Genomic DNA, 27092 nt, shown 5'->3' on the forward strand with positions numbered 1-27092 from the left:
TCTCAAGACTATTTTATCAACCGATCAATCAATCAATCTCATGCTATCTATTCTATCTGATCAATCACACTTATCTAACATCTGATATCGATCAACCCTCGTCTATCATCAATTAATATTCTTCACTTCTTACTAACAACTATTTTCTTTCATCGTATTTCATTTTCCATCTAACATTCTACTTCCCTTGAGAGATCATGCATGACTTTAATGCACAAACAATCTCTCGAGAGGGCATATTACCTCCATCCCTTGCCATGCTAGGGAAAAAATTTAATAATTTTTCCTTGAAACAATGCTCAAAGTCACATTCTCTCAAAGAGGGGAAAAATGTAGACACATAAAATTGTCTTGATTCCAATCACATGAGCAATCAACTCTCAATGAAATTATCTCAACAATCCTCAACCATTTATCTTTCTATTGAACTTTTAATCTAAACATGTTAAACTCATGACTAAGAGGGAAGAGGGGGGGGTGTGAATCAGTCTAGAACTCTTATAAACTAATCTAATTGATATTAAATAATATTTTACAACAACACTAAAAACATCAACCATCAACATATGAACACCACATTTACGTGGAAAACCCAATCAAGGAAAAACCACATTGAGAATCATACTCACAATATAAGTAGAATTGATAACAATATTTTAGGATTACTGCCAAGGAGAAACATGCACCTGATGGACTTGCAAGACTAACGTGCACTACCTTAGGGCAAGATACATGGACTTGCACAACTGAGGCACACTACTTCAAATCAAGATACAAAAGGGGTTGCCAAGAGACCTACTATCTTTTGATAATAGAAAGAATAACAGAATTGATATGGGAAGAATCTCCTAATCATGAAATTATCCTCAATCATCTATGTCAAGAAACCAACATCATGGAAAACATATATGTCATAAACCACTGTCAACATTGAAATATTATTATTAGAGATCTTCACAAATTGACTTTCGCATATCTGCAACACAAAATATTCTTGCATATCATTCACATTCACTTCACATCAATCCCCACTCTATTCCATGCTCTATCACACACTATCACATTCATGACGCATACATATGGACACCTTAAATACAAGTTAGATCATCGAAAAACCTAATTGAGGGTTAGCCAAAGATAGAATAATCATTATTACATGAAATAAGCCACACAAACCAAAAATATTCAATGTGATCCACTCAAGAAGAAAAAGGGGAGCCAAAATTATCACAAAACATCCTTCCAAGTTGAATCTAATGAATCACACATGCTAACACATTCTCCAAAGTCAGCACTAAACATAACATGTAGAAAAATAATAAGGCTCATCAACCAATTGACCAAAGAACATCATATAATGTACTAAAAAAAATCTTCACATGCCACAGCAAGACCTATAACAACCATTTGAAATAGCTCGCAAAACATATCCAGACCAAAAAGTATGATCCAAACAAGATAATCCAATCAGCTGCACAAAAAATTGAGCATACCAAGCATAATCCAACACAACTGACTTCCAAAATAGAAACACCACCATAGAAATGAATTGAACCACTGCACTAACCAAATCACAACAAAAGATTCCACATATCTAGAGGCCACTAAAGACTTTCTAGACTAGTTTGAAAGATTCGCTCACTATCAAAACACATCAACAATAAACTCATACCATCCATGAACCAAACAACATGATGATATGACATATTTAGAACCTTAAAATGTAACCTTTCACCATCTAGAGGTAAGCAAAGCATTCCACCACTGGAGCATTGAGTACTCTTTCCTGCATATCAAACTTGTCACATACTTCATAAAATCAATAGCAACACCAGTTAGAGAAACCTACAACAATACACAACCATATTCAGACCAAGCTCTATTTGGAAGACCAAGTTTGACATCAATGACAATACAGCTCATATATCAATAGACAACTCAAATTTCCAGCAAAATCATTGGCACGAGGGCTTCACCTAGTGAACCTGGGTTATAGCATGTGCATTCATGGCATACTAAAGAATCCCCGTATTTTCAAAAAATATTTCCCTAAGCTCCTCTTTTGTCACCCCCTCCCTATACACAACCCGAATTAAAAGCCCCTTATTTTCACCAATAATGTATTTTTTCATAGCTGGAATTTAAAACCCCCCTATTTTCACCGATAGGAAATATATTGAGCCCTCATTTTTGTGATATTAAACCCCTTGATATGAATGCACATGATATAATATTGGCTAGCTAGTGAAGCCCTTGTGATCATCGATTTAAATCCTTGAAGTGTATAAAAGAAACCTCAATCTCCTATCATCGGCAACCACTATCTTTCAATTCTTGTGCTACCATGAAAGATGTTATGATTCTACGAACCACTATCATCTACAACATGAGGAGAAGAGCAATGGAGGCACTTGCATGAGTTCAACATTTTGGTTTTCATATGATCTATTGATCTCTTGTTTTTGTTGAATTTGGTTGCTTCATATATTGATTGCATTTGAGAATTTCGTAATAGGTTTGGGTTTGTGGTTACTCTTATGGTCTATTATGATTTACTAATTTCCAATGTGAACAAGGTGAATTGGTCTTTTCTTCTAGTAGTTCTTCAAAGTTTTTCTTTTTGTGAAAAATGGTGTAAATGGATCTAGGATTGCATTTTAGAAGTTGTATTTTGGTCCTAATGAATGGTACTCCTTGTGGTCTTATCACCTCAACATAGGGTATTCATCAAGTTGGCCCATTATCTCCATTTCTCTTCATCTTAATGATTGAGACCTTGAATAGATCCATCAAGGCAACTCAATCCTCTTCTTTTTCGTAGGTGTCAAGATTTCCTCATTTCTAGTTTATTTTACTCATTGCCTTTTTGTAGTTGACACCCTCTTATTCGACCAAGGTTCAATGGTAGAATCAAATTCAATTAAGAAAATTGTTGGTGGTTATTTTGTTACTTTAGGATAATTCATAAACTAGGAGAAATGTGTATTTATTTTCTTGAACACCCCTTCATCGATCCAAGAGTGTCTTCTCATTTTTGGGGTTTCTTTGTTGAAGTTCTTCCTTGTAAATATCTTGGTTTACCCTTCTATATGAGTAAAGAGAAGCATATCTTTTGGGATAAAGTAATTCCTACTATTTCCACTAGAACTTATACCTAGAAATTTAAATGGCTTTCTTTGGCAAGCAAAATCAATCTTGAGTAAAATTCCCATTTACCACATGACAGTACTCATGATGCCTAATGGTACACTAATTAATTTGTAAAATACTCTGAGGTATTTTCTTTGGGAAGGTTATCTACAAAGTAAGGATAGACTCTCATTGGTGGCTTGGGACAAGGTCTATACTCCTAAAGAGCTAGGTGACGTAGGAATTAGAAACATTGTCATTCAAGATCCTAATGCTTGATGGTGAAAACTTCTAAGACATAAGAATTTGGATATTTTGGATAGGGAGAGGATCTTTACTTTGAAAAATCTTCCCACTGGATCCAAAATGTGGAACTTCGTGTTCTCTTGTAGAAATATTCTTCAACATATTTCTTGGGTCATTCATAATAGGGAAAGGGCTTTATTTTGGGAAGACTCATGGAATGGTCACAAACTTCTAAATTCTTCAAGAACTTGGGTAATCATTGAGATTTTATTCAAGTAACTTTGGGGTCACAAGGTTAAAGACTATTTTGTAGTGGATTCCTCTTCCTTTCTTTCTCAAGTAAAGTGGAAATCTTTTGATTTTTTCCCAATTTAAATTCAGATAAAATTTATTTGAAATAAGAGCTTGCCTCAAGAATTATTCTTCCTTCTCATAAGGATGATGAGATTATATGGTTGAAATCCCCTTTAGGTTCTTAAAATTTGAAGGATGGTTATAAATTTCTGACACAGAGAAAGAGGATAGTTGGCCTTTATGGCTCTCTTGGGGATCTTATTGCCTTCCCAAAGAAGGAGCTTTTGCTTGGGATTTTTGACATGGAAATTGTTGACAATGGGCCAGCATCCCTCATGGGGATTTGTGACATGGTTTAACAGCCTCCTATGGATTCTATAAGTCTAGTGGTTGTACTGGGCATTGACAGGTCAATCTTTTGGTGCAATAGCAACCCTAGCTTGTAACAAGTGGTATCAGAGCTTGGTCACAGGTTCGAATCACACAGGTCGTGGCAAGTGACACTGGGAGAGGGATTTTTGGTAGTAGGCCAACATCCCTTGTGGGGATTCGCGACATGGTTTAACAACCTCCTATGGATTCTATAAGTCTAGTGGTTGTATCAGGCATTGATAGGTCGATCTTTTGGTGCAATGACAACTCTAGCTTGTAACAGAAACCTGGTAAGGGGAAAAACCTATGTAGGGGAAAAAGTGACACTAAGCAAACATGCCCTAATCTCACTTTCAATCACACACTTGCGGAATACGAAAGAGCCTAGAGGTATCACACAATTGGATACTTCTTTTTGTGGAAGAGAGAGCCACGGGCTACCTATTAGGATTTCTATTCCTTTGTTGCAAATGATAGATAGAATGATGCAAGTTCAACTATTAACCCTAAAGTGTAAGTATGAACTAGTAACTTTGAGCACAAGATTGTAGAATTGAGATTTAATGATGAAAAATTGTAAGGATAAGAGGAGAAATGTAAATGTGTACCTTGAATGGATTTGATTCTACAAGATCTGCCACTGAAGCTGGAAGCCTGAAAAACTGAAGTTGCTACCTCTGAAACTGCTAAAATTCACTGAAATGGACAAGGACCAGGGCGCCCAGCGCCCCTGTCCCAGGGACCAAGGCACCCAGCGCCCCTGTCCCAGGAACCAAGGCACCCAGTGCCCCTGTCCTGGTAGGACCAGGGCACCCGACACCCCTGTCCTAGCTTTCTAGGTTGGAATTTGGTGTGAAGTTCTGTCTCGGTCCGCTTCCGTCGGATTTGCAACTTGCGGCGTCCTTCAAATTCGGAAATCTGCACTTATATCTGAAAAGGGTTGTAGGTGGCTATATAGGGTTTTGCCTTAGTCAAACCCCCGCTTTGGTGATTTCCACTTCCACGAATAGCCAAGTTGTATAATAAAAGTTGTGTGTGCAGACCTTGTGTGTGTGCAAGATCCTAAAATGAAAGTAAGCAAACTAGAGCAACCTACAAAGTAAACCCTAATTGCTTGTAATTGACAAAGTAAAATGCTCTAAATCAAGATGAAAAGTGATCTAAAGCATGAGTGCAAAGGATGTAATGAAGCTTGTGCAAAGACATGAAAACAACATGAAACCATACCCAACCCCAAGGGAGGGGTACAAGCCAATCTTCAGTCGGTGATCTCTTATTGTTCTTCTATGTCTTCAAAGCCCTAAGTTGATGAATGAAATTGAATTCTTGATTAATGGATGTTGAGTGTTGTTGAAGATCCCACAAGACTTTCTCTTTTGCTACAATGCCTTCCTTCTTGTTGCTTGTTGTTGTTATCTCCATTCATGATTCTTCCTTATATGTCTCTTATGCTTTCAATCGAGAAAAGAGAGTCTTTATATAGGAAACCCTAGGTCTTAATTTCACTTTAGGCCAACTTAGAGATTGAACCTCCCACCAATTTCTTGGGGTTAAGCTTTATTTTATGATTGGATCGCGCTCCTAAAATTTCGGGAAAAATGTTTGGGACCGTGTGCACTCCGGGCGCCATGGTCCTCTCCGGGCACCATGGTCCCGACAACTTTTCACCAAATTTTTAGGGCCATCGGATATGATGATTTTAGAGAGAATCCTGAAGTTATAGCTGATTTCAAGATGTTTTGACCCCTAAAATTAGGCCTTAAAGTTCAAAATAGGACCTAATTAGGGTTTTAGATTAAATGATGTATTGGAAGAATAAAATGAAAGGGGCACACTTTAATTAAAAGGGCCCAACTTTATGATATGGGAGATGATAAAATAGAACCTTAGACCTAATTAATTTAATTAATTAAGTGCTAAAGGGGAAATGCAATGCAAAATGCAAAATGCGCCAAGGTGGGTGCTAAACTAGGTGTGAAATTGTACCACCCTAGCAAGTGCGTACAATTTACGATGCTACAAAACCATCGTGGAAAACCTTACCCATAATCAGATGATACTACTACAGATAATAAGTGTATACAAATGGGGTCTGCACATGTAGAAAGGCCAACTGCCTAGATCTCACTGCTCAATCACAAGATAGGAGTGACACTAACTACAATTGGATGGTTAAATCCAATGATAATGTACTACTCACAATAGCATCTGCAATGTTGGATTCAATATCGGTTTAAGCTCTGAACATGAGTGTCAAACACCTTCATAACCTTCCTTCAACCTTAAAATAATGTCTGCGTGATTTGCACAAGGATCTGCTTATTTTCACTCTTCAATATTCAAACACACTCATACCATATCCTATATCTGATCTTCAATAAGATCTTAAAATCATATATACAAAACCTAAGACCAAATGTATAGGTCGGCTCACTAAAGATATTACAATTAAATCAATTACAAATAATTCTTGATGTGATACAATATGTCTGCTCAATACATTTATCAATCAATAAACCATCTCCATAACGTGTCGTGCTGATCTGGAATAGATATCATGTATCGGTCCATAACCTAGACCTATTTGTCGGTTAAGACAAATCTGTCAACCTGATTAGACCAATAAGAAAAATAACAAATCCAAACTCCAAATCCAAACTCCCAATCCATGTCTTCGACATAACCAAATGATCTCCAAGTTATCATCACTGCCGGTGAACAATATAACCTGATGGTGAACACATACCGGTGATTGTGCATAAGTCACTAACCATACTGGTGAACATAAAGAAGACAAATGTTGACATCAATGACAAAACCAATGCAACACATGACGAAGTCATCCAGAATACCAACACAATATATTTTTAATAAATTATCACTCTTCTAAAGAACGTTGACCTCTATGAAATTTTACATTGCTATAGCAAAGCTAATAAGGCCAACTTAACCTCATTTATACCTTGGCCCATGCTTTCTTATTTGGATTTTGATGTGTTAATAATGATGGCCATTGCTTTTATTCTCCTAAAATGAGCTCCATATTAATTGATCGATGACACACACGTTTACACATACACTTGTTTTTTTAATCTACCTTTGATATATTGTGTGTTGGTATTTTGGACTAATTTGTGACACTTTTGAAGATACAATGTGTCCTTCCTGCTTCTTCATCCTAGTATTTTTGGTGGAATCATAGACAGTATTGTTGATAAGTTCACTGCCTTACTTTTCATCCTAAGCTATGATATGCATATCTTAGTCTCTCTAATTTCCTCGATTTCACCAGTGGAGGAGTTGTTCTCAAGTTCATCTATCCAGCCCATGGAAGGTGTGAATTTGGTTAGTTTCTTATGTTTTTAGCCTAAGGATGATGCTTCAGCTGATGCTGATAGGTCTTTATTACAAGTCTTGGTTGATTTTTACACTTTGTATTGGTTAATCATCTAGTTCTTCACATTTTGGCTATATAGCTAGTTTTGGTTGGGATGAAATGCATGTATATGATGAGTTATAAGTTATTGGTTTATTCTGTATCATTTTTGTTCTCTTTCCTCCCACGTTTTCAAAAGCTTATTATAATGGAGTTGGATTTTTTTATCTACGTAAAAACTTCTTTTTTGATAACTAAAAAAAAACCAAGTTTCTTCCTTTGGAAAACAACAATAGATTGTATAGTTAATGGCACCATTTTTCTTTAGGATAGTTTTATCTTTTTAGCATGCGATGGTTGGTTGTTTAAATATTTAATGTTAAGGGCATGCTTTGGCTTTCCCTCTATTTTTTTTTTGAAATTTGAAAGAAAATGTGCTAAAGTTAGCTCCTTGAGAGTGAAGGAAAGGTTACTTTGTGATGGGTTGTGTAATGGTGAAAAAGGTGAATGATGGAGAGATCAAGAGGAAATATTTTCTTCCCTTAGAGGAGAGATGAAAGTTTGACTACAGATTTCCCTTCAAACACTTTATCCATATTACATTAAAAGAGGGGGAAATTAATAGATCCAATCTCTTAGGGAAGAGATTGAATACTAAATGAACTGATAATGAGATAGAAATGACAAGCTAATCCCTTCTTTTAGAATGAAAAAATGATTGAATCATGTGTTGTAAAACTCTGTGTAGAAGTAGCAAAAAACTCATTATAAGAGAAGCATGAGATAAAGTTGTGCACCTGGATCTGGCTATAATATGTCAAGATGAAGCTAAATTGTGAATTTGAGGAAAAGTTGTCAGGACCATGCTGAAAGTGCACATGGTCCTCCAAAAAATCCATGAAATGAAAGGGGTTTTTCTACATCTACAAATGGAGTCCGAATATGCAAACACAGCTATGCACCTGCAAACTACACACAAAAAAGAGAGGAAAAAGAGTTGGGATTGGGGGTTTGCCTTCAGCTCAAACCCCGGTTTTGGAATTAACCAAATGATGAAAATGAAAGACTAAAATATAATTCACCTCAAGGGATTTTGTAGATAGAATGTAGGTAGATTTTCTTGTATTGAATTGTAAGAAAGTACTTGCAAGTAAATGTAAATGAAATATTGAAATGTAATTCACCTAAAGGGAGGTTGTAGATAGAATGTAGGTAGATTTGCTTGTATTGAATTGAATGTTGAAAGGGATCTCCTCTTCAATGGTTGAATCCTTGACTTGAACGCAACACCTGGACTTGAAGGGAGGCTTGAGAATGCTCAATGCTGGAAAGGAATGCTTGAATGCATGGTCTCATATAATCCCACTTATCCAACTTATACAAATGGGAGGGTGAATGTGACTTATATACTCATCAATTAGGGTTAATTGACTAATTTTTCATCGCAGGCCGACATAGGGAAAGTTTTCCCACTTTATGCAAATTCCAATGCAAAGATAGGACATAGGGGCCCCCGAAATAGGGCAAGGACAAGGGCGCCACACCTCTATCCTAGGGGGGACATTCAGGCAGTGCGGAGGGCAAAAAAAGTGCAGTTTATGGGGATGAGCAAGTCTCGGGTCTCCAATCAGGCTTGGGGATTCAAATCGCCAATGTGAAGACCCTAATATGGTCGCAAATTGCAAGGGTCACAATTTTATGACACTACATTTGGCCCCCACTTTAGCGGGAGTATAAGTGTATGCCAATATTATCGGTAAAGTACAAGGAAACAAGATTGAAAGACTTCTACCACATTAAGGAGGAAAGATGCACCAAGCTCCCAGTGGACTAAGGATCTTACGACATCAATTGACAAAGTAAAAGGGAAGATCAAGAAGGGAAAACCATGACTGCAAGTAACAAGGTTCCCCTCAATATAAGTCACGAAAAGAAAAGATACCAAAATTATGAAGCAAAGCCAAGTTCACTAAATAACTTTAAGTGTCAAGAAGGAAAATATGAGTGGAGTGTATGCCCCCATGTTAAAGTGATCGCACATGCCTTATTGGGAGAGATTTTCTTAAAGATAGGATACACTCAAGAGAGATAGAAGAGAGGGAGCATGTTATCACAAGGATTTATCCCCCAGGCAAGGAATTAACCCAAGGATAATGAACACAAAACACAAGGTAGTTTTTCTTTCCTCAGGGTCAGTATGTTGTATGATAACTCATGTATATCATATATGTATGTGCATATAATAATCATCATTCCCCAAGGAAAGGACACTACCTTGGAAGAAAGGGAATAGAGTATGTCTTTTGAGTCAACATGAAAAGAGACCAAAGGAGATCTCAATGTTGTGCATCATCCTCAAGTAGACCTTAAGGGAAAAATAGAAGAACGGGGATACACATAGAAGACTAGTCACAAAGAGAGAGAGGAGAGAGGGAGAAGATCTACAATGCTAATATTACTAATCTAGCATAACATCTACCTCCCGATCTTGTTGATCATTGTTTCAAGAAGGCAAGCAACATGCCAAAGGAGAAACATAGAGCACATCAGATGGAGCTAACACAAGATCCAAACAAGGACTATGCTCATTGGCTAAATCACTTTGTTCGATTCTAGGAGCTAGGATTAGGGTTTCTGAAAATTTAGTTGATAAAAGTTTGTCCACATCAACATATTCATAGTCACTATCAAAAGCATTAGGAGTTGTATTGCCATTATGAATAACATTTTCACTCATTTCTTCATCAAGATTTATAAAAAGAGGAGTACAAACACAAATAAGAGTAAAACCATCACATGTTTTGTGCAACTTATGATTTGGAGATGTAGGTTCAACATCTTGCTTAGGAGAAAATGGAATCATATCAACTATTGGAGTCTTGGGAGATTCAATGGTTTGAGGAACAACTTCACGAGCTCAAGCATGACACCTTTGTCGGCGGTCTCTCACACAACGATTTCGTCGAGTCTTAGCGAAAGAATGAGAAGGAGGAATACTTATGAAAGGAAGAACAATCTCCTCTTTAAGAGTTGAAGGTTTCAATTGAGGTCTTTTAATTAGGTTGGACAAGAGGAGAGGTGGGCCTCTTCTCTCTATAAGAGAAAGGAGGTGGAGTTGCACCATACAAAGGAGGAATATTAGGTGTAGGAAGGAGACTAGGTTGATCATGAGGAGGTGGTACAGGTCTAACCTTAAGATGAATTTTGTTGGTTTTGTTAGGCGAAGGCATAGATACATCCATGAGAATAGGTTGAGGATCTTCCTTAGGAGGAAGATTAGTCTATCCATTAGGGGAAGAACTTCATCTTCAAGAATGATAGGAATGTCAAGTATTGGGGATCTAGATTGACTCAAGGATAAAATCATATCTTTCTTCCATTTTTTATAAGAATGGAAAAGAGCATCGCTCCTTTGTGGAAGAGATTGAGTTTGCTTAGGCCAAAAGAGATCAATAGGAACACCTGGGATTCTTTTGGATGGTCTAAATAAGCTATGGTTAACGGTTATGATTTCTCCATTGTGGGGAAATTTCAAACAATTATGAATTGGAGAACTAATAGCCTTCATGGAAGATAGCCAAGGGTAGCCCAACTTCACATGGAATTGCTCAAAAGAAGGAATGATAACAAAGTTGACATCCATAGATTTAGTATGAACTTCAACAGGAAGGGTTATAGAACCAATGGTAGGACAAGAGAAGCCATCAAATAACTTCACAAGCACATTAGTGTCATCATAGATTGGTTTATGCAATCGTAAAGTGAAAAGATACTCCTCAATGATGACATTAACCATGCAAGAGGGATCAACAAGAGCACCATGGCAAGGTAAGTCGTTAACCTTCACAACTATGTATAAAGGTCCATCAGGTGCTCTAATGGTCTCACTAGGGTCAAATGTGATACAAGGATCCTTAGGTGTCTCTTGTTTCTCTACCATGTTCACCAAATTCAGAGTTGTGGTAGTAAGATCAGAAGGAGAGAAAGAAGTATGTTTAGTCTCAGTCATGTTAGAGGTATGAGAAGGCAAAGGATCAGTAAAAATCTTAAGATATTGATTAGGAGGAGCTATTGATTTGTTTCCCTTATCATACACACCTACCACGGATATAGTATTATTATTGATCAAATCTTGAATCTTACTTTTCAATGCAAAATATTTCTTAGTATCATGACCAGGCTGACGACGAAATTGAAAAAAGGAATTTTTATCAAAATAAGGGGATGCAAGCTTAGATAGGTCAATTGGTTTGATGGGAGGAAGTTTGATAACATTTCTTTGTAACAACTAAGACATAATACTATGTAAAGATTCATTCAAAGGAGTAAATTGTCTTTCTCTTTTAAAGAATTTAGAAATAGGAGGCACACCTATTGTAGCATTCACTTTGTTGTTGTTAATTATATCATTGAACTTGATGAATCTTTCTGTTGGTTTGAACTTTGCAAACGGTTGTTTAACACTCTCCCCCTTATCACTCAGAGCCATAGGAGTAGATTGCTCCATTTGACTCACAACCAATTGATAATTGTGGAGTGTTGCACACAAACTGCGGAAAAGAAGTAAACTCGGACAAAAGAAGCTTTTCCCTAACATATTTTTGCAAAAAGAAATGAAAATTCTTTGAATATCATTATCAGGTATAGGAAAAGAAATTTGAGCACACAAATGCTTATATCTACCAATGAAATCAACCACTTTCTCTTTAACATCTTGTTTACAATGCACTAAATCAGTCAAAGTGATTGTAGGAACAATGTTGTTTTGAAATTGTTGAATGAAAGAATTTGCTAATTGTTGAAAAGAAGTGATAAAATAAGAAGGGAAAGAGAAATACCATTGCAAAGCCTTGTCTCTTAGTGTTCATGTAAATAGTTTTGCAAGCAATCTTTGATCATAAGCAAAATCAGTACACAAGGTTTGAAATATTTTAACATGCATGAGAGGATCACCTTCTCCATTATAGAGTTCCAATTGAGGGACCTCAACATGCTTAGGTTGGACAACTTTAACAATATCAAGACAAAGTGGGCTCGCAACATCAAATGTGGGCACACTAAACTTGGATTGACTCATGAAAGCAATTTGTTGTTGTAAGGAAGACACGGTTTGAGAAAGATTGTTAATGGTTGCTTCGGTAGAAGAATTGATGTTAGCCATGGTTGATTGAGTAGGTGGTGTGATGTTATTGAAGGAAGGCATTGATTGAGAATAAGGTCATGGGACATTATGATAAGTAGGAATAGATGATGATTGAGTAGGAAAAGGGACACTTAAAGGAGGAATAAAATTGTTGAACGAATTGCCCCCTTATGTCACATTGATTGGTTGAGGGATGATAGGAATACTTATGGAAGACATAGGTAAAGATGGAGGATTAAATGAAGAAGAGGGATTTCCCCCTTGAACAATGGTTGTAGGAATTGTTGGATTGTTGGCATTGACAAAACCGGTCAATGTAGAAAAGCAGTATATGTGCTAAGTTTTGTCATTGATGTACAACACTTATTGGTGAAGACACTAACCAGTGAAGTGGTATAGGTAAAGTGGTGTTGCTTTTTAGTAAGCAATAGTGAATGGAAACAACATTGATATTGAATGATCAAAGGTTACTTCAGCTCAAGGTAACATACATTAAGTCAACCGATCTATCATTCAGGAAGATCGGTCACTTTGGTGATGGTAAAGTTACAAAAGGTGACTTAGACAAGAAAACTTGTTTCCTCCAACCACCCAGTAACTCACTAGAAAATAGGGGAGAGACATGATGCTAGCACAACAAACCAGCAGTCAAAGAATGAACCGGTAAAGTAAGAAGTATAGTTACATACCGGTACATCGGTATGATAGAAGGACGACAAGTGATCACCCTAAATCTCAGAGCAGTGATCGGCCATTTAGTTGCAGAGGCAAAGATTGAGTTGGTAAGCTTGTGTCTATGCCAAATCATTTGTTGGTAAAGATAACTTTTAGTTATCATGCAGTCAAGCATGATTACATGTGGATTTTCAGGTTCGCATTTAATTGACTGAACTTGACTCAGAAGTTTCTATCCTTGGGAGATGTGGTGGCAGAACTGGTTGAACACTTGGCGGAATTGCTGAAAGGCACGCAAAGAAAGAGTGGGAGAGTTTGAATTTGAAATCTTCTAAAATCCTTGATTGATTTGATTAAGGATATGCCTATAGGTGTCGACAGAAAATGTATAAAGAGTTTTGGAGATCTTTTTGAAAGTTTCAATCGTGAAATTTGAAACAAGGAAATCTTGTTGAAGGCGATCCAAGGTGAAGAGCAGAGTGAGAAGAAGTGCTAAGAGGTGTTAGCACAGCTGAGTGTGTGTGTGTGAGGTAGATCGACCAAGTGCAAAGTCGATAGATAGAGAACTGGCTGAGTGCAGAGCCGAAGGATAGAGAACCGGCTGAGTGCAGAGCTGAAGGACAGAGGACCGACAGAGTGCAGAGCTAAAGGTCAGAGGATCGGCAAAGTGTAATGTCGAAGGATAGGTGATTGGTTGAGTGAATAGCGGAAGGTGTAAGAAGGAAATCGATGTTGTGCAAAGAAGACACAACCAGTGTGTACTGAGTGGAATGCATATTGAGATCTGATCAAGCTATCAGTAGCTAATTTAGAAGATCGCCCATCTATTGCTTTCTAACAACTACAACATAAATCTCTTAACTAGGTGGACTTTAACAGGTCCCTATTATAAAATCCCTTAACCAGGTAACATCTTAACTGATGTTCTGAGTCCTTTAACTAGGCTACCTTTAACAGGGTAAAGGCACTAACTGGCCTTGGTCAAAATCCCTTAACTGGGTGGCACCTAACAATGTCTTTGTAATATCCTAACAGGGATGGCTCTTAACCGAGCATACTCCAGAAGAGTGCAAATTTTGTGAGTTCCTACTCACACCATGGTTTTCTCCCTATTGGGTTTCCACGAGATAACTCCTTGGTGTCACTGTCAAATTTTCATGCTTGCATATTTTACTTCAGTGATTAAGTATATTGTTGGATCTTAGATGAATGAAGATTTAAGATAAAAGTTAAATTGTGAAATTTTGATTAAGTGTTGATTCACCCCTCCCCTCTCAACACTGGTTGGGACTAAAAATTGGTATCAGAGCACAGGTCCCTAGAATCAAATGAAGCTTAACCAGCTTAGAGAGAGAATCAAGATGATGCGTAAGGAGGGCCCTAAGTTCTCTAAGGAGAACTACATCTTATGGTATGGAAGAATGAAACTTTATCTAAGATCCTTAGGTGAACACTACTGGAACCATGTGATCACAGAATTTAATGAACCTTCAGGGATTCTTACTCCTGACCAGATAAAGGAAAGGCAAGATAATACTACTACTATGGATCTAATTGTTAGTACTCTTTCAAATAATGAATTTGTTGAGGTGCAAGATTTGAAAATAGCTTTCCAGATATGGAATAAGCTGAAGGCAGTCAATGGGGGAGATCCTCATGTTCAAAAGGCCAAATTAGACAGCTTGAGAGGAAAGTATGATGAGATGAGAATGCAGGAAAGTGAAAACATAGAACAGTACAACAAGAGGATAAAGGATGTAGTAAATTCTATCAAGAATGCAGGAGGAAAACTTGAGGAAGAGGATGTGGTTAGGAAAATCCTGAGAACTTCGCTACCACAATATGCCATAAGGGAATCTGCTATCTAGGAACTCAGATCCTTGGGAACAATCGGTGTAACTCTTGACTCACTGATCGGTAGGTTGACCACTTTTGAATTGAGTAATTATGATAATAACATACCAAAGATTGATGTTTCCTTCAAATAATCCATGTTGCATACACCCATAAGGAGAAGGAAAGAAACCTATAGTAGCTCTACTACCAGAACCAGTCATTCTCATGAGAATGACAACCCACTCTCTGAGGAACAGGAGAAAGATGAGATTGAAGCTCTACTGGCAAGAATATTGCCAAGAGGTAAAGGTAAATACAAAGGTAAGTTACCCTTAAAGTGCTTCTCCTGTAATAAGATAAGTCATATTTCTTCAAGATGCCCTGATAATGATAGAGACAGAAAGGACAATTTCAAAAATTATAGGGGTAAGAGCAAGAAGGAATGTTATCTTACAGAAGGAGTCACTGATGAAGAGTTGGAGAGATCTGATGATGATGGCATTGCCTTTGTGGTAGTCAAAGAGGACAACACAGAGGAGGGAAATATGGAATTGATTTCTAGCACAAACCAGTGTGGAGAATGGGTGATAGACAGTGGTTGCACTCACCACATGATTGATGATAGAAGCAAATTCATTAGCATGGAGGATTGCAATGGAGGAACCGTGAGGTTCAGAAATGATGCCCCATGTGCAGTAAGAGGTAAGGGGCCTATAGCCCTGAATGATAAGAAAAATTATGATGATGTCTTTTGGGTAGAAGGATTAAAGTATAGCTTGTTAAGTGTTGCATAGCTTAACAATCAAGGATACCAATTAGAGTTCAATAAAGGGATATGTAAAATAAATGACAAATCTGGAAGTTTAATTGCCACTGGTAAACAGTCAAGAGGAAATTTATTTCATCTAGACACCACCATAGGTAATTGTCTAGTAGCTAAGATAGAAGACAGCTGGTTATGGCACAAAAGATTGTGTCATGTTAATTTTGACAGCATAGCTAAAGTCAATAAGACAAAATTTGTAAGAGGTATGCCTGACATAGTAAAACCTGAAAAAGCTATGTGCAAAGAGTGTCAAGAAGGGAAGTTGACCAAGTCCAACTTCAGTAGTAAAACTTTCTCATCTAAAAGTGTGTTGGACTTAGTTCACGCAGACCTATGTGGTCCCATGAGAACCAAGAGTTTCTATGGAGACTGTTATTTTATGTTATTTGTGGATGACTTCTCAAGAATGATGTGGACTGTATTCTTAAAAGAAAAATCAGAAGCTTTTCACATGTTTAAAGTGTTTAAGGCTCGAGTAGAAAGAGAAACTGATAAGATGATAACTCTAAGATGAACGAATAGTACCAAACCGGTATTGAGAGGTGGGGGGTGATTCAGTACAGACAAAAATACAGTCCAAAGTCAGTTTGACAGCAAATACTCCAAAAGACTGGCAAATAGTGACACCAGTTTGAGACAGAATGCAACCAGTAAAACTCAAAACAACTAAAACAATCATAAACTGGTTACTCACCGAGCTTTCCACTCAACTCAGAACTACACTACTATTTCACCCTCACGTATGAATAGATAAACTATCATGAGATCTTCACAATAGTTAGTTCAATATGTTTTATAGACAGGCATAAAACACATAACCATCATATGCTCAACAGGTAATAACAAAGCATCACAAGATAAAAGCATCTCACATGACACACATGTTTTTCACATGGAAACCCAACTGGGAAAAATCACGATCGGGATGAATACCCACAACCTGCTTTTTGAACTCTTTAGAAGTCTGCTCTGTTAGGAGCCTTGTCTAGTTAAAGACATTACAATAGGTTCTGTTAGGAACCGATCCTGTTAGGGATTACCCAGTTAAGGGATGGCTATAATACCCGGTTAAGGGTTAAACCCTGTTAAGAGCACCTTGTTAGAGGTTTTCAAGAACTCAATAGAAAAAGGATTCCTAGAGCTCTCTAGCTCTCTAGATCTCAATAACTTTGAGTTACCCTGTTAAGGGATTTACAAAAGGCCGGTTAAGGCTACCCTGTTAGGGGATTTCAAAGCAAGCCAGTTAAGGCTACCCTGTCAAGGGATTTCACAACTGTTGAAGTGGTTAAAGATCAATAGGTATACAAATGACTTGATAATAGCACTCAATGCCAATGCAGATCCGCTTAAGCTCCTCTTCACTTTCTGCACTTACACTCTGCAGATATGACTTTTCTCCTTTTGGTCTGGCAAGAATCCTGTATCTACACATACAATTTTTGCCAACAACATCTGGAAGAATCACAGCGTCAACCTTATAGGACAACAGACAGGTCGGTAGCATAAACCCTAAACCCTAAACTTGTTAGGTTATGGAATTCAAACGGTTCAATCCTGACCGTTGAACATACAACATTAAATGCAATAGTCTTGATCCAATTTCAAGACATTCTCCATCGTTCATTATCCACTAATCTCATGGCGGCTGATAACCCATCACGCGTTATCACCGTTTAACAAACTTCACACATTCCTGAGGTAGATAGGGATAGCCTTCATTATGCAAGATCCTTCACGTGCACAAGGCTTACGTGGCAATATGATCAGTTATCCATTACCATGCTAACTCATCACACAAAGATTACCGATTGAGTCACACAGGCTTGAGGCACTCCAACCGGAAACCCTGACACTACCAACCGGTAGTCACACAAGGGTTCCATGAACTAGTTCCCATATGTTGGTTCATCTTCAACAAACATATCACTTCAATGTCACATAACCAATTCTCATATCATCATGCCAATTTACTTTTCATTATGCTTCACTTTTGCACATATACCGTTCACACATGTGTCAGTTCTCTCTTCTCTTCACACATATTGACATCAATGACAACATATAGTATCATTATGTCCTCATACCAGTTCACACAATGCCAACAATCGCCCCCTTTGGCATTGATGGCAATATACAAAGATATCTCTCCACTGCACATTTTTTGCAGATATCTTCTCCACTTCATAGCTTCCCTGTTCCATTATGTTGCTCCCCCTGAGAAGTAGCATCCTTCATCACATAAATCCTGAAAAGATTTGACCATGCAATACCTGACTGATGTGGAGCACATACCTTTAGTTCACCTCCTGAAGGGGTAGCACCCCTAATTCACCTCTCAAGTGGGTAAATGTGGTTTTTGGGAGAGGCTTGGTGAATATGTCTGCTAATTGATCCTTGCTGGAAACATGTTCCAGTGCAATCTCTTTATTCTGAACCTTTTCCCTCAAGAAGTGATACTTAAGCTCAAAGTGCTTGGCTCTAGAATGTAAAACTGGATTCTTTGAAATATTTATAGCACTTGTGTTATCACAGAATATGCTTATCGGTTCAGATATAGGAACTTTGAAGCCATTTAGTACATGCTTCATCTAGATTGTCTGAGTGCAGTTCATGAAAGCTGCAACATACTCCGCTTATGCTATAGACTGAGAGATACAACTCTTCTTCTTACTCATCCATGAGACCAATCTACCACTGAGAAAGAATGCACCACCGGTTGTGCTCTTCCAGTCATCCACATCACCTGCCCAATCAGCATCTATGAATACTTTCAGGTTGAAATCATTGCTATATGGGTACCACAATCCATAGTCAATTGTTCCCTTTAGATACCTAAGAATCTGCTTGACTGCAACCAAGTGGGATTCTCTTGGACTCTTTTGGAACCTTGTAGAAATGCCAACTACATGTGCAATATCTGGTCTGCTATGCACTACATAATGCAACTTACCAATCATCGATCGGTATTCCTTCTCATCAACTAATGTTGAGTCATCCTCTTTGGATAGTTTACAACTAGTCACCATTGGTGTACTAACCGGTTTGCTATCTTCCATGCTAAAGGTCTTCAAAACCTCTTTGAAATACTTAGACTGAGTGATAAAGATTCCATCTTTCATCTACTGAATCTGTAGTCCAATAAAGAACTTAATCTCCCCTATGAGTGACATCTCAAACTCCTTTTTCATCTCATCTGCAAACTCATGACTCATCTTGTCATCTCCACCAAAGATAATGTCATCAACAAATACCTCACAGATCAGAATCTGATCTCCTTCAGTTTTCAAGTAGATATTGCTATCTTCACTTGTTCTCTCAAATCCAAGTTTCACAAGGTGGGAGTGCAGACGTTCATACCATGCTCTAGGTGCCTTCTTTAGACCATATAGGGCTTTATGTAGCCTACACACCATGTCACTGTCTTCAGATAGGTCAAACCCATCTGGTTGCTCTATGTATACCTCCTCTTCAAGTACTCCATTTAGGAATGCAGATTTTACATCCATTTGGTATACTTTGAATCCTTTAAAAGCTGCATATGCAAGAAGCATGCGAACTCCTTCCAATCTTGCTACTGGTGCAAAATTTTCTCCATAATCTTCTCCTTCTTCTTGAGCATATCTTTTGCACACCAATCTGGCTTTATTCCTAATCACTGTGCCATCCTCATTCAGCTTGTTTCTGAAAACCCATTTGGTACCAATTACATTTTTATGCTCTAGTCTAGGTACCAAGGACCATGTACCATTCTTCTCTATCTGGTCAAGTTCCTCTTCCATTGCCTTGATCCAGTCTTCATCTCTATGTGCCTTGTTGAATGACTTAGGCTCAAATTCAGAGATCAAACATGAGCTTTCTCTGACCTTTCTTCTTGTAAGGATTCTAGCATCCTTATCTCCTATGATTTGCTTAGGATCATGATTCAACTTGACATATCGAGGAATGGTCTTAACAGATTCCTCTTGCTTTTCTTCTTCATCCTCATCTCCATCAGTATCAACATCTACATCTGTCGGTGTAGGAACATTGTTACTGGTACTTGGTTGGCTGACAACCGGTTCCCAGAAGGTTTCAACTGGTTCATTTACCACTTGCTCACTGTCGGTATCCTCAGTTTTCTCGGAGGTTTCATCAACTCTTACATTGATACTTTCCATAATTCTCTAAGTTCTATTATTGAAACACTTGAGAGCTTTGCTCCTGGTGGAATACCCTAGGAATATTCCCTCATCACATTTAGCATCAAATTTGCTCTAGTGATCACTTCTCTTGATGTAACATTTGCTACCAAACACTTTGAAGTAGCTAACCACTGGTGTCTTACTGGTCCAATACTCATAAGGAGTTTTATCCATACCTTTCTTAATGAGTACCCGGTTCATTGTGTAGACTGTAGTGTTTACCGCTTCTCTCCAAAAGGTGTGAGCTACCTTACCTTGAATCAACATGGTTCTAGCTGCTTCGACCATAGTCCGGTTATTCCTCTCTGCTAGGCCATTCTGCTATGAAGTTCGGCGAGCAGACAGTTGCCTCTTGATGTCATGTTCTTCATAGTACTTGTTGAATTCACTGGAAGTGAATTCTCCTCCTTGATCAATTCTCGGGCACTTGATCCTTTTGCCACTTTCCTTCTCCACTAATGCTCTGAAAGCTTTGAACTTTACAAAAGCTTCAGACTTATCTTTCAAAAATGTGACCCACATCATTCTTGAGCAATCATCAGTGAGAATCATGAAGTACCTGTCACCCTGCACACTTCTAGTCTTCATAGGACCACACAAGTCAATAAGCACAAGATCAAGCAAATTGTCAGCAGTGAAAGGTTTACCTTTAAAAGTTGAGGAAGACATTTTCCCCAATTGACACTCTCTACACAAGGTATTATCCAGTTTTCTTAGCACAGACAACCCTCTAACTACCTTGATCTTACTAGCCTTCACAATGTTATCAAAGTTTACATGGCAGGGTCTCCTATGCCATATCCAGCTATCATCAAATTTAGCCATAAGACATGTACTTACATTTGCATTAGCTAAAATAGGTTACCTTTGGTCTGCATGCCGGTGGCCACAATTTCATTGTTCTTTCCTTTGATTCTACACACTCCATTCTTGAATTCCAGAGTGAGACCATTGTCATTCAGCTGGGCAACACTCAAAAGGTTGTGTCTGAGACCATCAACCCAATACACATTATCAACACTACTCTTTCCATTCAGAGAGATGGACCCTCTACCTTTGACCATGCATGGAGCATCATTGCCAAAGTGAACCACACCTCCATCATACTCCTCTAAGGATAGAAACTTGCTCCAATCACCAGTCATATGGTGAGAATAGCCATTGTCAATGATCCACTCATTGGAATTACCAAACCGGGAGACAAGAGCCTTCTTGTCTGACACAGCTTCTTTGATAGCAACAAACACAATATCTTCATTTTCTTCATCCTCTGATTCTTCATCTGTGGCACCTTCATCAACTGCCACAAGATAGTTTCTCTGGTTTCCTCCTTTGAATTTCCTGAACCTTTCTATTTTGTCCTTGTTATCGCCATTAGGTCAGTTTATAGCAATATGTCCTATCTAGTTTCAAGAAAAACATTTCAAAGGTAGCTTACCTTTGTATTTACCTGTTCCTTTAGGAAGCTTTCTGGCAAGAAGAGCTTCAAATGCCATCAAAATCTCCTCATCATCCATTTCTCTGCTCTCTCTAGGTTCACCACTAGTGCTAGCTTGTTTTCCTTTTCTAGATGGTATAGCAGAGGCTTTAAAAGCTGATTCAGTCTTTTGAACACTGCCATCAAAACTATTTAGCTCATAAGCAGTCAGTTTTGCAATAATGGAGTCTAGAGATACCTTAGTCTTGTCTATTGACCTCAACTCCTGAATGGCTGCAACCCTTATTGCATAGACTGGTAATGAGGTTCTCAAAACTTTTCTTACCATAGTGGCATCATCCATGGTACCACCTACACTCTTGATATCTCCGACAATAGTTTTGATTCTTATTCCATACTGTTGAATGGTCTCACCTTCAACCATCCGCATGTCTTCAAACTTCCCTCTAAGGCTTTCTTCCTTGGCTCGTTTTACATGCTCATCACTGCCATAGATATTTTCAAGAGCATCCCATACTTCTTTGGGATTTACCTTATCTTGGACATCAATAAACTCAATGTCAGATAAACTACTAATTAGGGCTTCCATGACTTGCCCATTCTCCTACATCTCTCTCTTTTGGTCATCGGTAAGAGTATCGATAGGGGCTACATAAGCATTCTCAACATAGCTCCAGTGTTGAGCACCCATGCTTCTGATGTATATCTTCATTTTGTCTTTCCATATACTGAAATTATCTCTGTTGAACTTTGGACCTTCCCTCTTCATCATTTCAATAGGACCTTTTCCTCAAGCGGTTAAGCTTACAACACAGACGACCTAGAGTGCTCTGATACCAATTGATAACTCTAAGATGAACAAATAGTACCAAACTGGTACTAAGAGGGGGGGGGGGTGAATCAGTATAGACAAAAATGCAGTCCAAAGCTGCTTTGACAGCAAATACTCCAAAAGACTGGCAAACAGTGACACCGGTTTGAGACAGAATGCAACCGGTAAAACTCAGAACAACTAAAACAATCATAAACTGGTTACTCACTGAGCTTTCCACTCAACTTAGAACTACACTACTATTTCACCCTCATGTATGAATAGATAAACTATCATCAGATCTTCACAATAGTTAGTTTAATATGTTTTATAGACAAGCATAAAACACATAACCATCATATGCTCAACAGGTAATAACAAAGCATCACAAGATAAAAGCATCTCACATGACACACATGTTTTTCACGTGGAAACCCAACTGGGAAAAACCACGGTGGGGATGAATACCCACAAGCTGCTTTTTGAACTCTTTAGAAGTCCACTCTATTAGGAGCCTTGTCTGGTTAAAGACATTACAATAGGTTCTATTAGGAACCAATGCTGTTAGGGATTACCTGGTTAAGGGATGGCTATAATACCCGGTTAAGGGTTAAACCCTGTTAAGAGCACCTTGTTAGAGGTTTTCAAGAACTCAATAGAAAAAGGATTCCTAGAGCTCTCTAGCTCTCCAGATCTCGGTAACTTTGAGTTACCCTGTTAAGGGATTTACAATAGGCCGGTTAAGGCTACCTTGTTAGGGGATTTCACAGCAAGCCGGTTAAGGCTACCCTATCAAGGGATTTCACAACTATTGAAGTGGTTAAAGATCAACAGGTATACAAATGACTTGATAATAGCACTCAATGCCAATGCAGATCCACTTAAGCTCCTCTTCACTTTCTGCACTTACACTCTACAGATATGACTTTTCTCCTTTTGGTCAGGCAAGAATCCCATATCTCTTCTCTTAGATACACACATACAATTTTTGCCAACAACATCTGGAAGAATTACAGCATCAACCTTATAGGACAACAGACAGGTTGGTAGCATAAACCCTAAACCCTAAACCTATTAGGTTATGGAATTCAAATAGTTCAATCCTGACTATTGAACATACAACATTAAATGCAATAGTCTTGATCCAATTTCAAGACATTCTCCATCGTTCGTTATCCACTGATTTCATGGCGGCTGATAACCCATCATGCATTATCATCGTTTAACAAACTTTGCACATTCCTGAGGTAGATAGGGATAGCCTTCATTATGCAAGATCCTTCACGCGCATAGGGCTTATGTGGTAATATGATCAGTTATCCATTACCATGCTAACTCATCACTCAAAGATTACCGATTGAGTCACATAGGCTTGAGGCGCTCCAATCGAAAACCTTGACACTACCAACCAGTAGTCACACAAGGGTTCCATGAACTGGTTCCCATATGCCAGTTCATCTTCAACAAACATACCACTTCAATGTCACATAACCAATTCTCATATCATCGTGCCGGTTTACTTTTCATTATGCTTCACTTTTGCACATATACCGGTTCACACATGTGTCAATTCTCTCTTCTCTTCACACATATTGACATCAATGACAACATATAGTATCATTATGTCCTCATACCAGTTCACACAATGCCAACATAAGAATCTGAAGTGCCTAATATTAGACAGAGGAGGAGAGTCCACCTCTCAAAAGTTTATGAACTACTGTTTGAAACAGGGAAACATGAGACAAATGTCTGCACCCAGAACTCCTCAGCAGAATGGAGTTGTTGAAAGAAGAAATAAAAATCTCATTGATTGTGCCAGAACTCTAATGATACAGAAGGATATCCCACATACCTTCTGGAGAGAAGCAATAAGCACTATTGTATACACTCTGAATCGGATACAGGTAAAGAAGGGGACAAACAAAACTCCCTATGAATTATGGAGTGGTTACTCACCTAATGTTTGCTATTTCAAAGTATTTGGAAGTAGGTGCTACATCAAAAGGGATGAGTACACTAGAAAATTTGATCCCAAGAGTGATGAGGGAACCTTCTTAGGTTACTCAACAAAGAGAAAGACATACCGGTGTCAAACAAAAGGACCGATAAGATTGTGGAAAGTACAAATGTCAAAGTAGATGAGTACTCTAAGAAAAATGAACAAGACAGTAAGAGTGAACCGGAGGACTATTAAGGGTTTGAGTACAATGTACCAGTGGAACCTACTAAAGAAGATCCTATTGAAGCGGCTAATGAAGAAGCCTTTGAAATAGAACGTGCACAACCAGTAGAAGAAGCTCCAAGGAGTGAATCGGTATTGGCTAAATATGTCAGAAATAATCACTTTGCACAACATAGCATTGGTGACAAGGATGCAGGAGTTCTAACCAAAAGAAGAGCAAGTGAGAATGAGTGTATGCTCTCCATTTTTCAGACCAAAACAACAAAGAAGGCTCTGAAACATGATGACTGGGTCAAAGCCATGGAAGAAGAACTAGAGAAAATAGAGAAAAATGATACATGGACTCTAGTACCTAGACCAGAAAATAAAAATGTAATAGGTACCAAGTGGGTGTTCAGAAATAAGATGGATGAAATCGGTAAGGTAATAAGAAACAAGGCAAGATTGGTTTGTAAGGTCTATGCTCAAGAAGAAGGTTTGGACTATAGATAAACCTTCACACCAGTAGCCAGACTGGAAGGGGTCAGAATTCTGTTGGCCTATGATGCTTATAAAAGATTTAAATTATACCAAATGGATGTCAAATCGGCATTCTTAAATGGGGTATTAGAGGAAGAAGTATACATAGAGAAAGCAGAAGGGTTCACATCTGAAGATGGGAGGAATATGGTATGTAGGTTTCAAAAGGCTCTATATGGACTAAAAAAAGCACCGAGAGCTTGGTATGAGAGGTTACACTCATATCTGCTAAGTATTGGGTTGAAAAGAACCAGTGATAACAGTAACCTGTATCTAACAAGTGGAGCTGAAGGAAAACACCTAATTGCTGAGATCTTTGTAGATGACATCATCTTTGGGGGAGATGATGAGATGAGTAGAAGCTTTGCAGGACAAATGCAACAAGAATTTGAGATGTCCATGATTGGTGAGATTAAGTTTTTTATTGGCCTACAAGTCTCTCAATTAAAAAATGGCATCTTTATCAGTCAGACTAAGTACATAAGAGAAATTATTAAGACTTTCGGAATGGAAGATTGCAAACCTGTTGGAACTCCAATGGTTACAGGTTGCAAGCTATCTAAACATGATGAGGCTGAAGAAGTGAATGAGGCACTTTACCGGTCCATAATCGGTAAATTATAGTATGCAGTACATAGTAGATCGGACATAGCACAAGTTGTTGGCTTGGTTGCCATATTTTCTACAAATCCAAAAGAAACTCACATGATGGCAGTCAAAAGAATATTCAGATACCTAAAGGGGACTGGTGAGTATGGTCTCAGGTACCTACACAAAGAAGACTTTAGTTTAAGTGTCTTCACTGATTCAGATTGGGCTAGAAACATCGATGATAGGAAGAGCACCAATGGAGGAGCATTCTTTCTCAGAGAAAGGATTGTATCTTGGACAAGTAAGAAACAAAACTGCATATCTCAATCTATAGCTGAGGCTGAGTATGTAGTTGTTGCAATTAACTGCACACGGATAGTTTGGATCAAGAAACTGCTAGAAGGAATTCAAGAAAAGGTGGTTGGACCTATAATGATTCATTGTGACAACACCAGTGCCATTTACATATCTAAGAACCTGGTGATTCACTCCAAAATGAAGCATATAGCCATCAAATATCACTATCTAAGAGAACAAGTTCAAGAAAAGGAAGTGATGTTGGAGTACATAAAAAACAAAAGAGTAGGTGGTTGATATATCACCAAGCCACTATAGAAGGACACCTTTGACTATCTTAGAGGTAAGTTGGGGGTTATGCCCCTCCATTCAGTAAAATAAGCAAACGGGGTTCTACATCAATCTGGTATGATTTCAAGTTTTTTTTTATATGAAAAAAACTAGATTGATGAGCATGGACTACTCCAGTTAGGGGGAGCAGTCTTGTAAGTGTTCAAAATGGACTCTTTGGCATTGTTGTCAAAGGGGGAGATATGTTAAGAGTGTTTGAGCATTGGTAGATATTAGTGACAAGGGGAGATATTCTTCACTTAGGGTAGATTGACTAGATTGTTATAGAGATGAAGAAACATGCATCTAACTAGCCAAAGTTTGAAGTGTTTGTTATCAATGCCAAAGGGGGAGATTGTTGGCATTGACAAAACCGGTATATGTGCTAAGGTTTGTCATTGATGTCCAACACTTACCGGTGAAGACACTAACCAGTGAAGTGGTATAGGTAAAGTGGTGTTGCTTTTTAGTAAGCAATAGTGAATGGAAACAACATTGATATTAAATTATCAAAGGTTACTTCAGCTCGAGGTAACATGCATTAAGTCAACCGATCTATCATTCAGGAAGATTGGTCACTTTGGTGATGGTAAAGTTACAAAAGGTGACTCAGGTAAGAAAACTTGTTTGCTCCAACCAACTAGTAACTCATTGGCAAATAGGGGAGAGACAAGATGCTAGCACAATAAATTGATAGTCAAAGAATGAACCGGTAAAGTAAGAAGTATAGTTACATACCGGTACACCGGTATGACAGAAGGAAGACAGGCAATCACCATAAATCTCGGAGCAGTGATCAGCCATTTAGTTGCGGTGGCAAAGAATGAGTCGGTAAGCTTGTGT

The sequence above is a fragment of the Cryptomeria japonica genome, chromosome 10, assembly GCF_030272615.1.
Source record: "Cryptomeria japonica chromosome 10, Sugi_1.0, whole genome shotgun sequence".
NCBI lineage: Eukaryota > Viridiplantae > Streptophyta > Pinopsida > Cupressales > Cupressaceae > Cryptomeria > Cryptomeria japonica.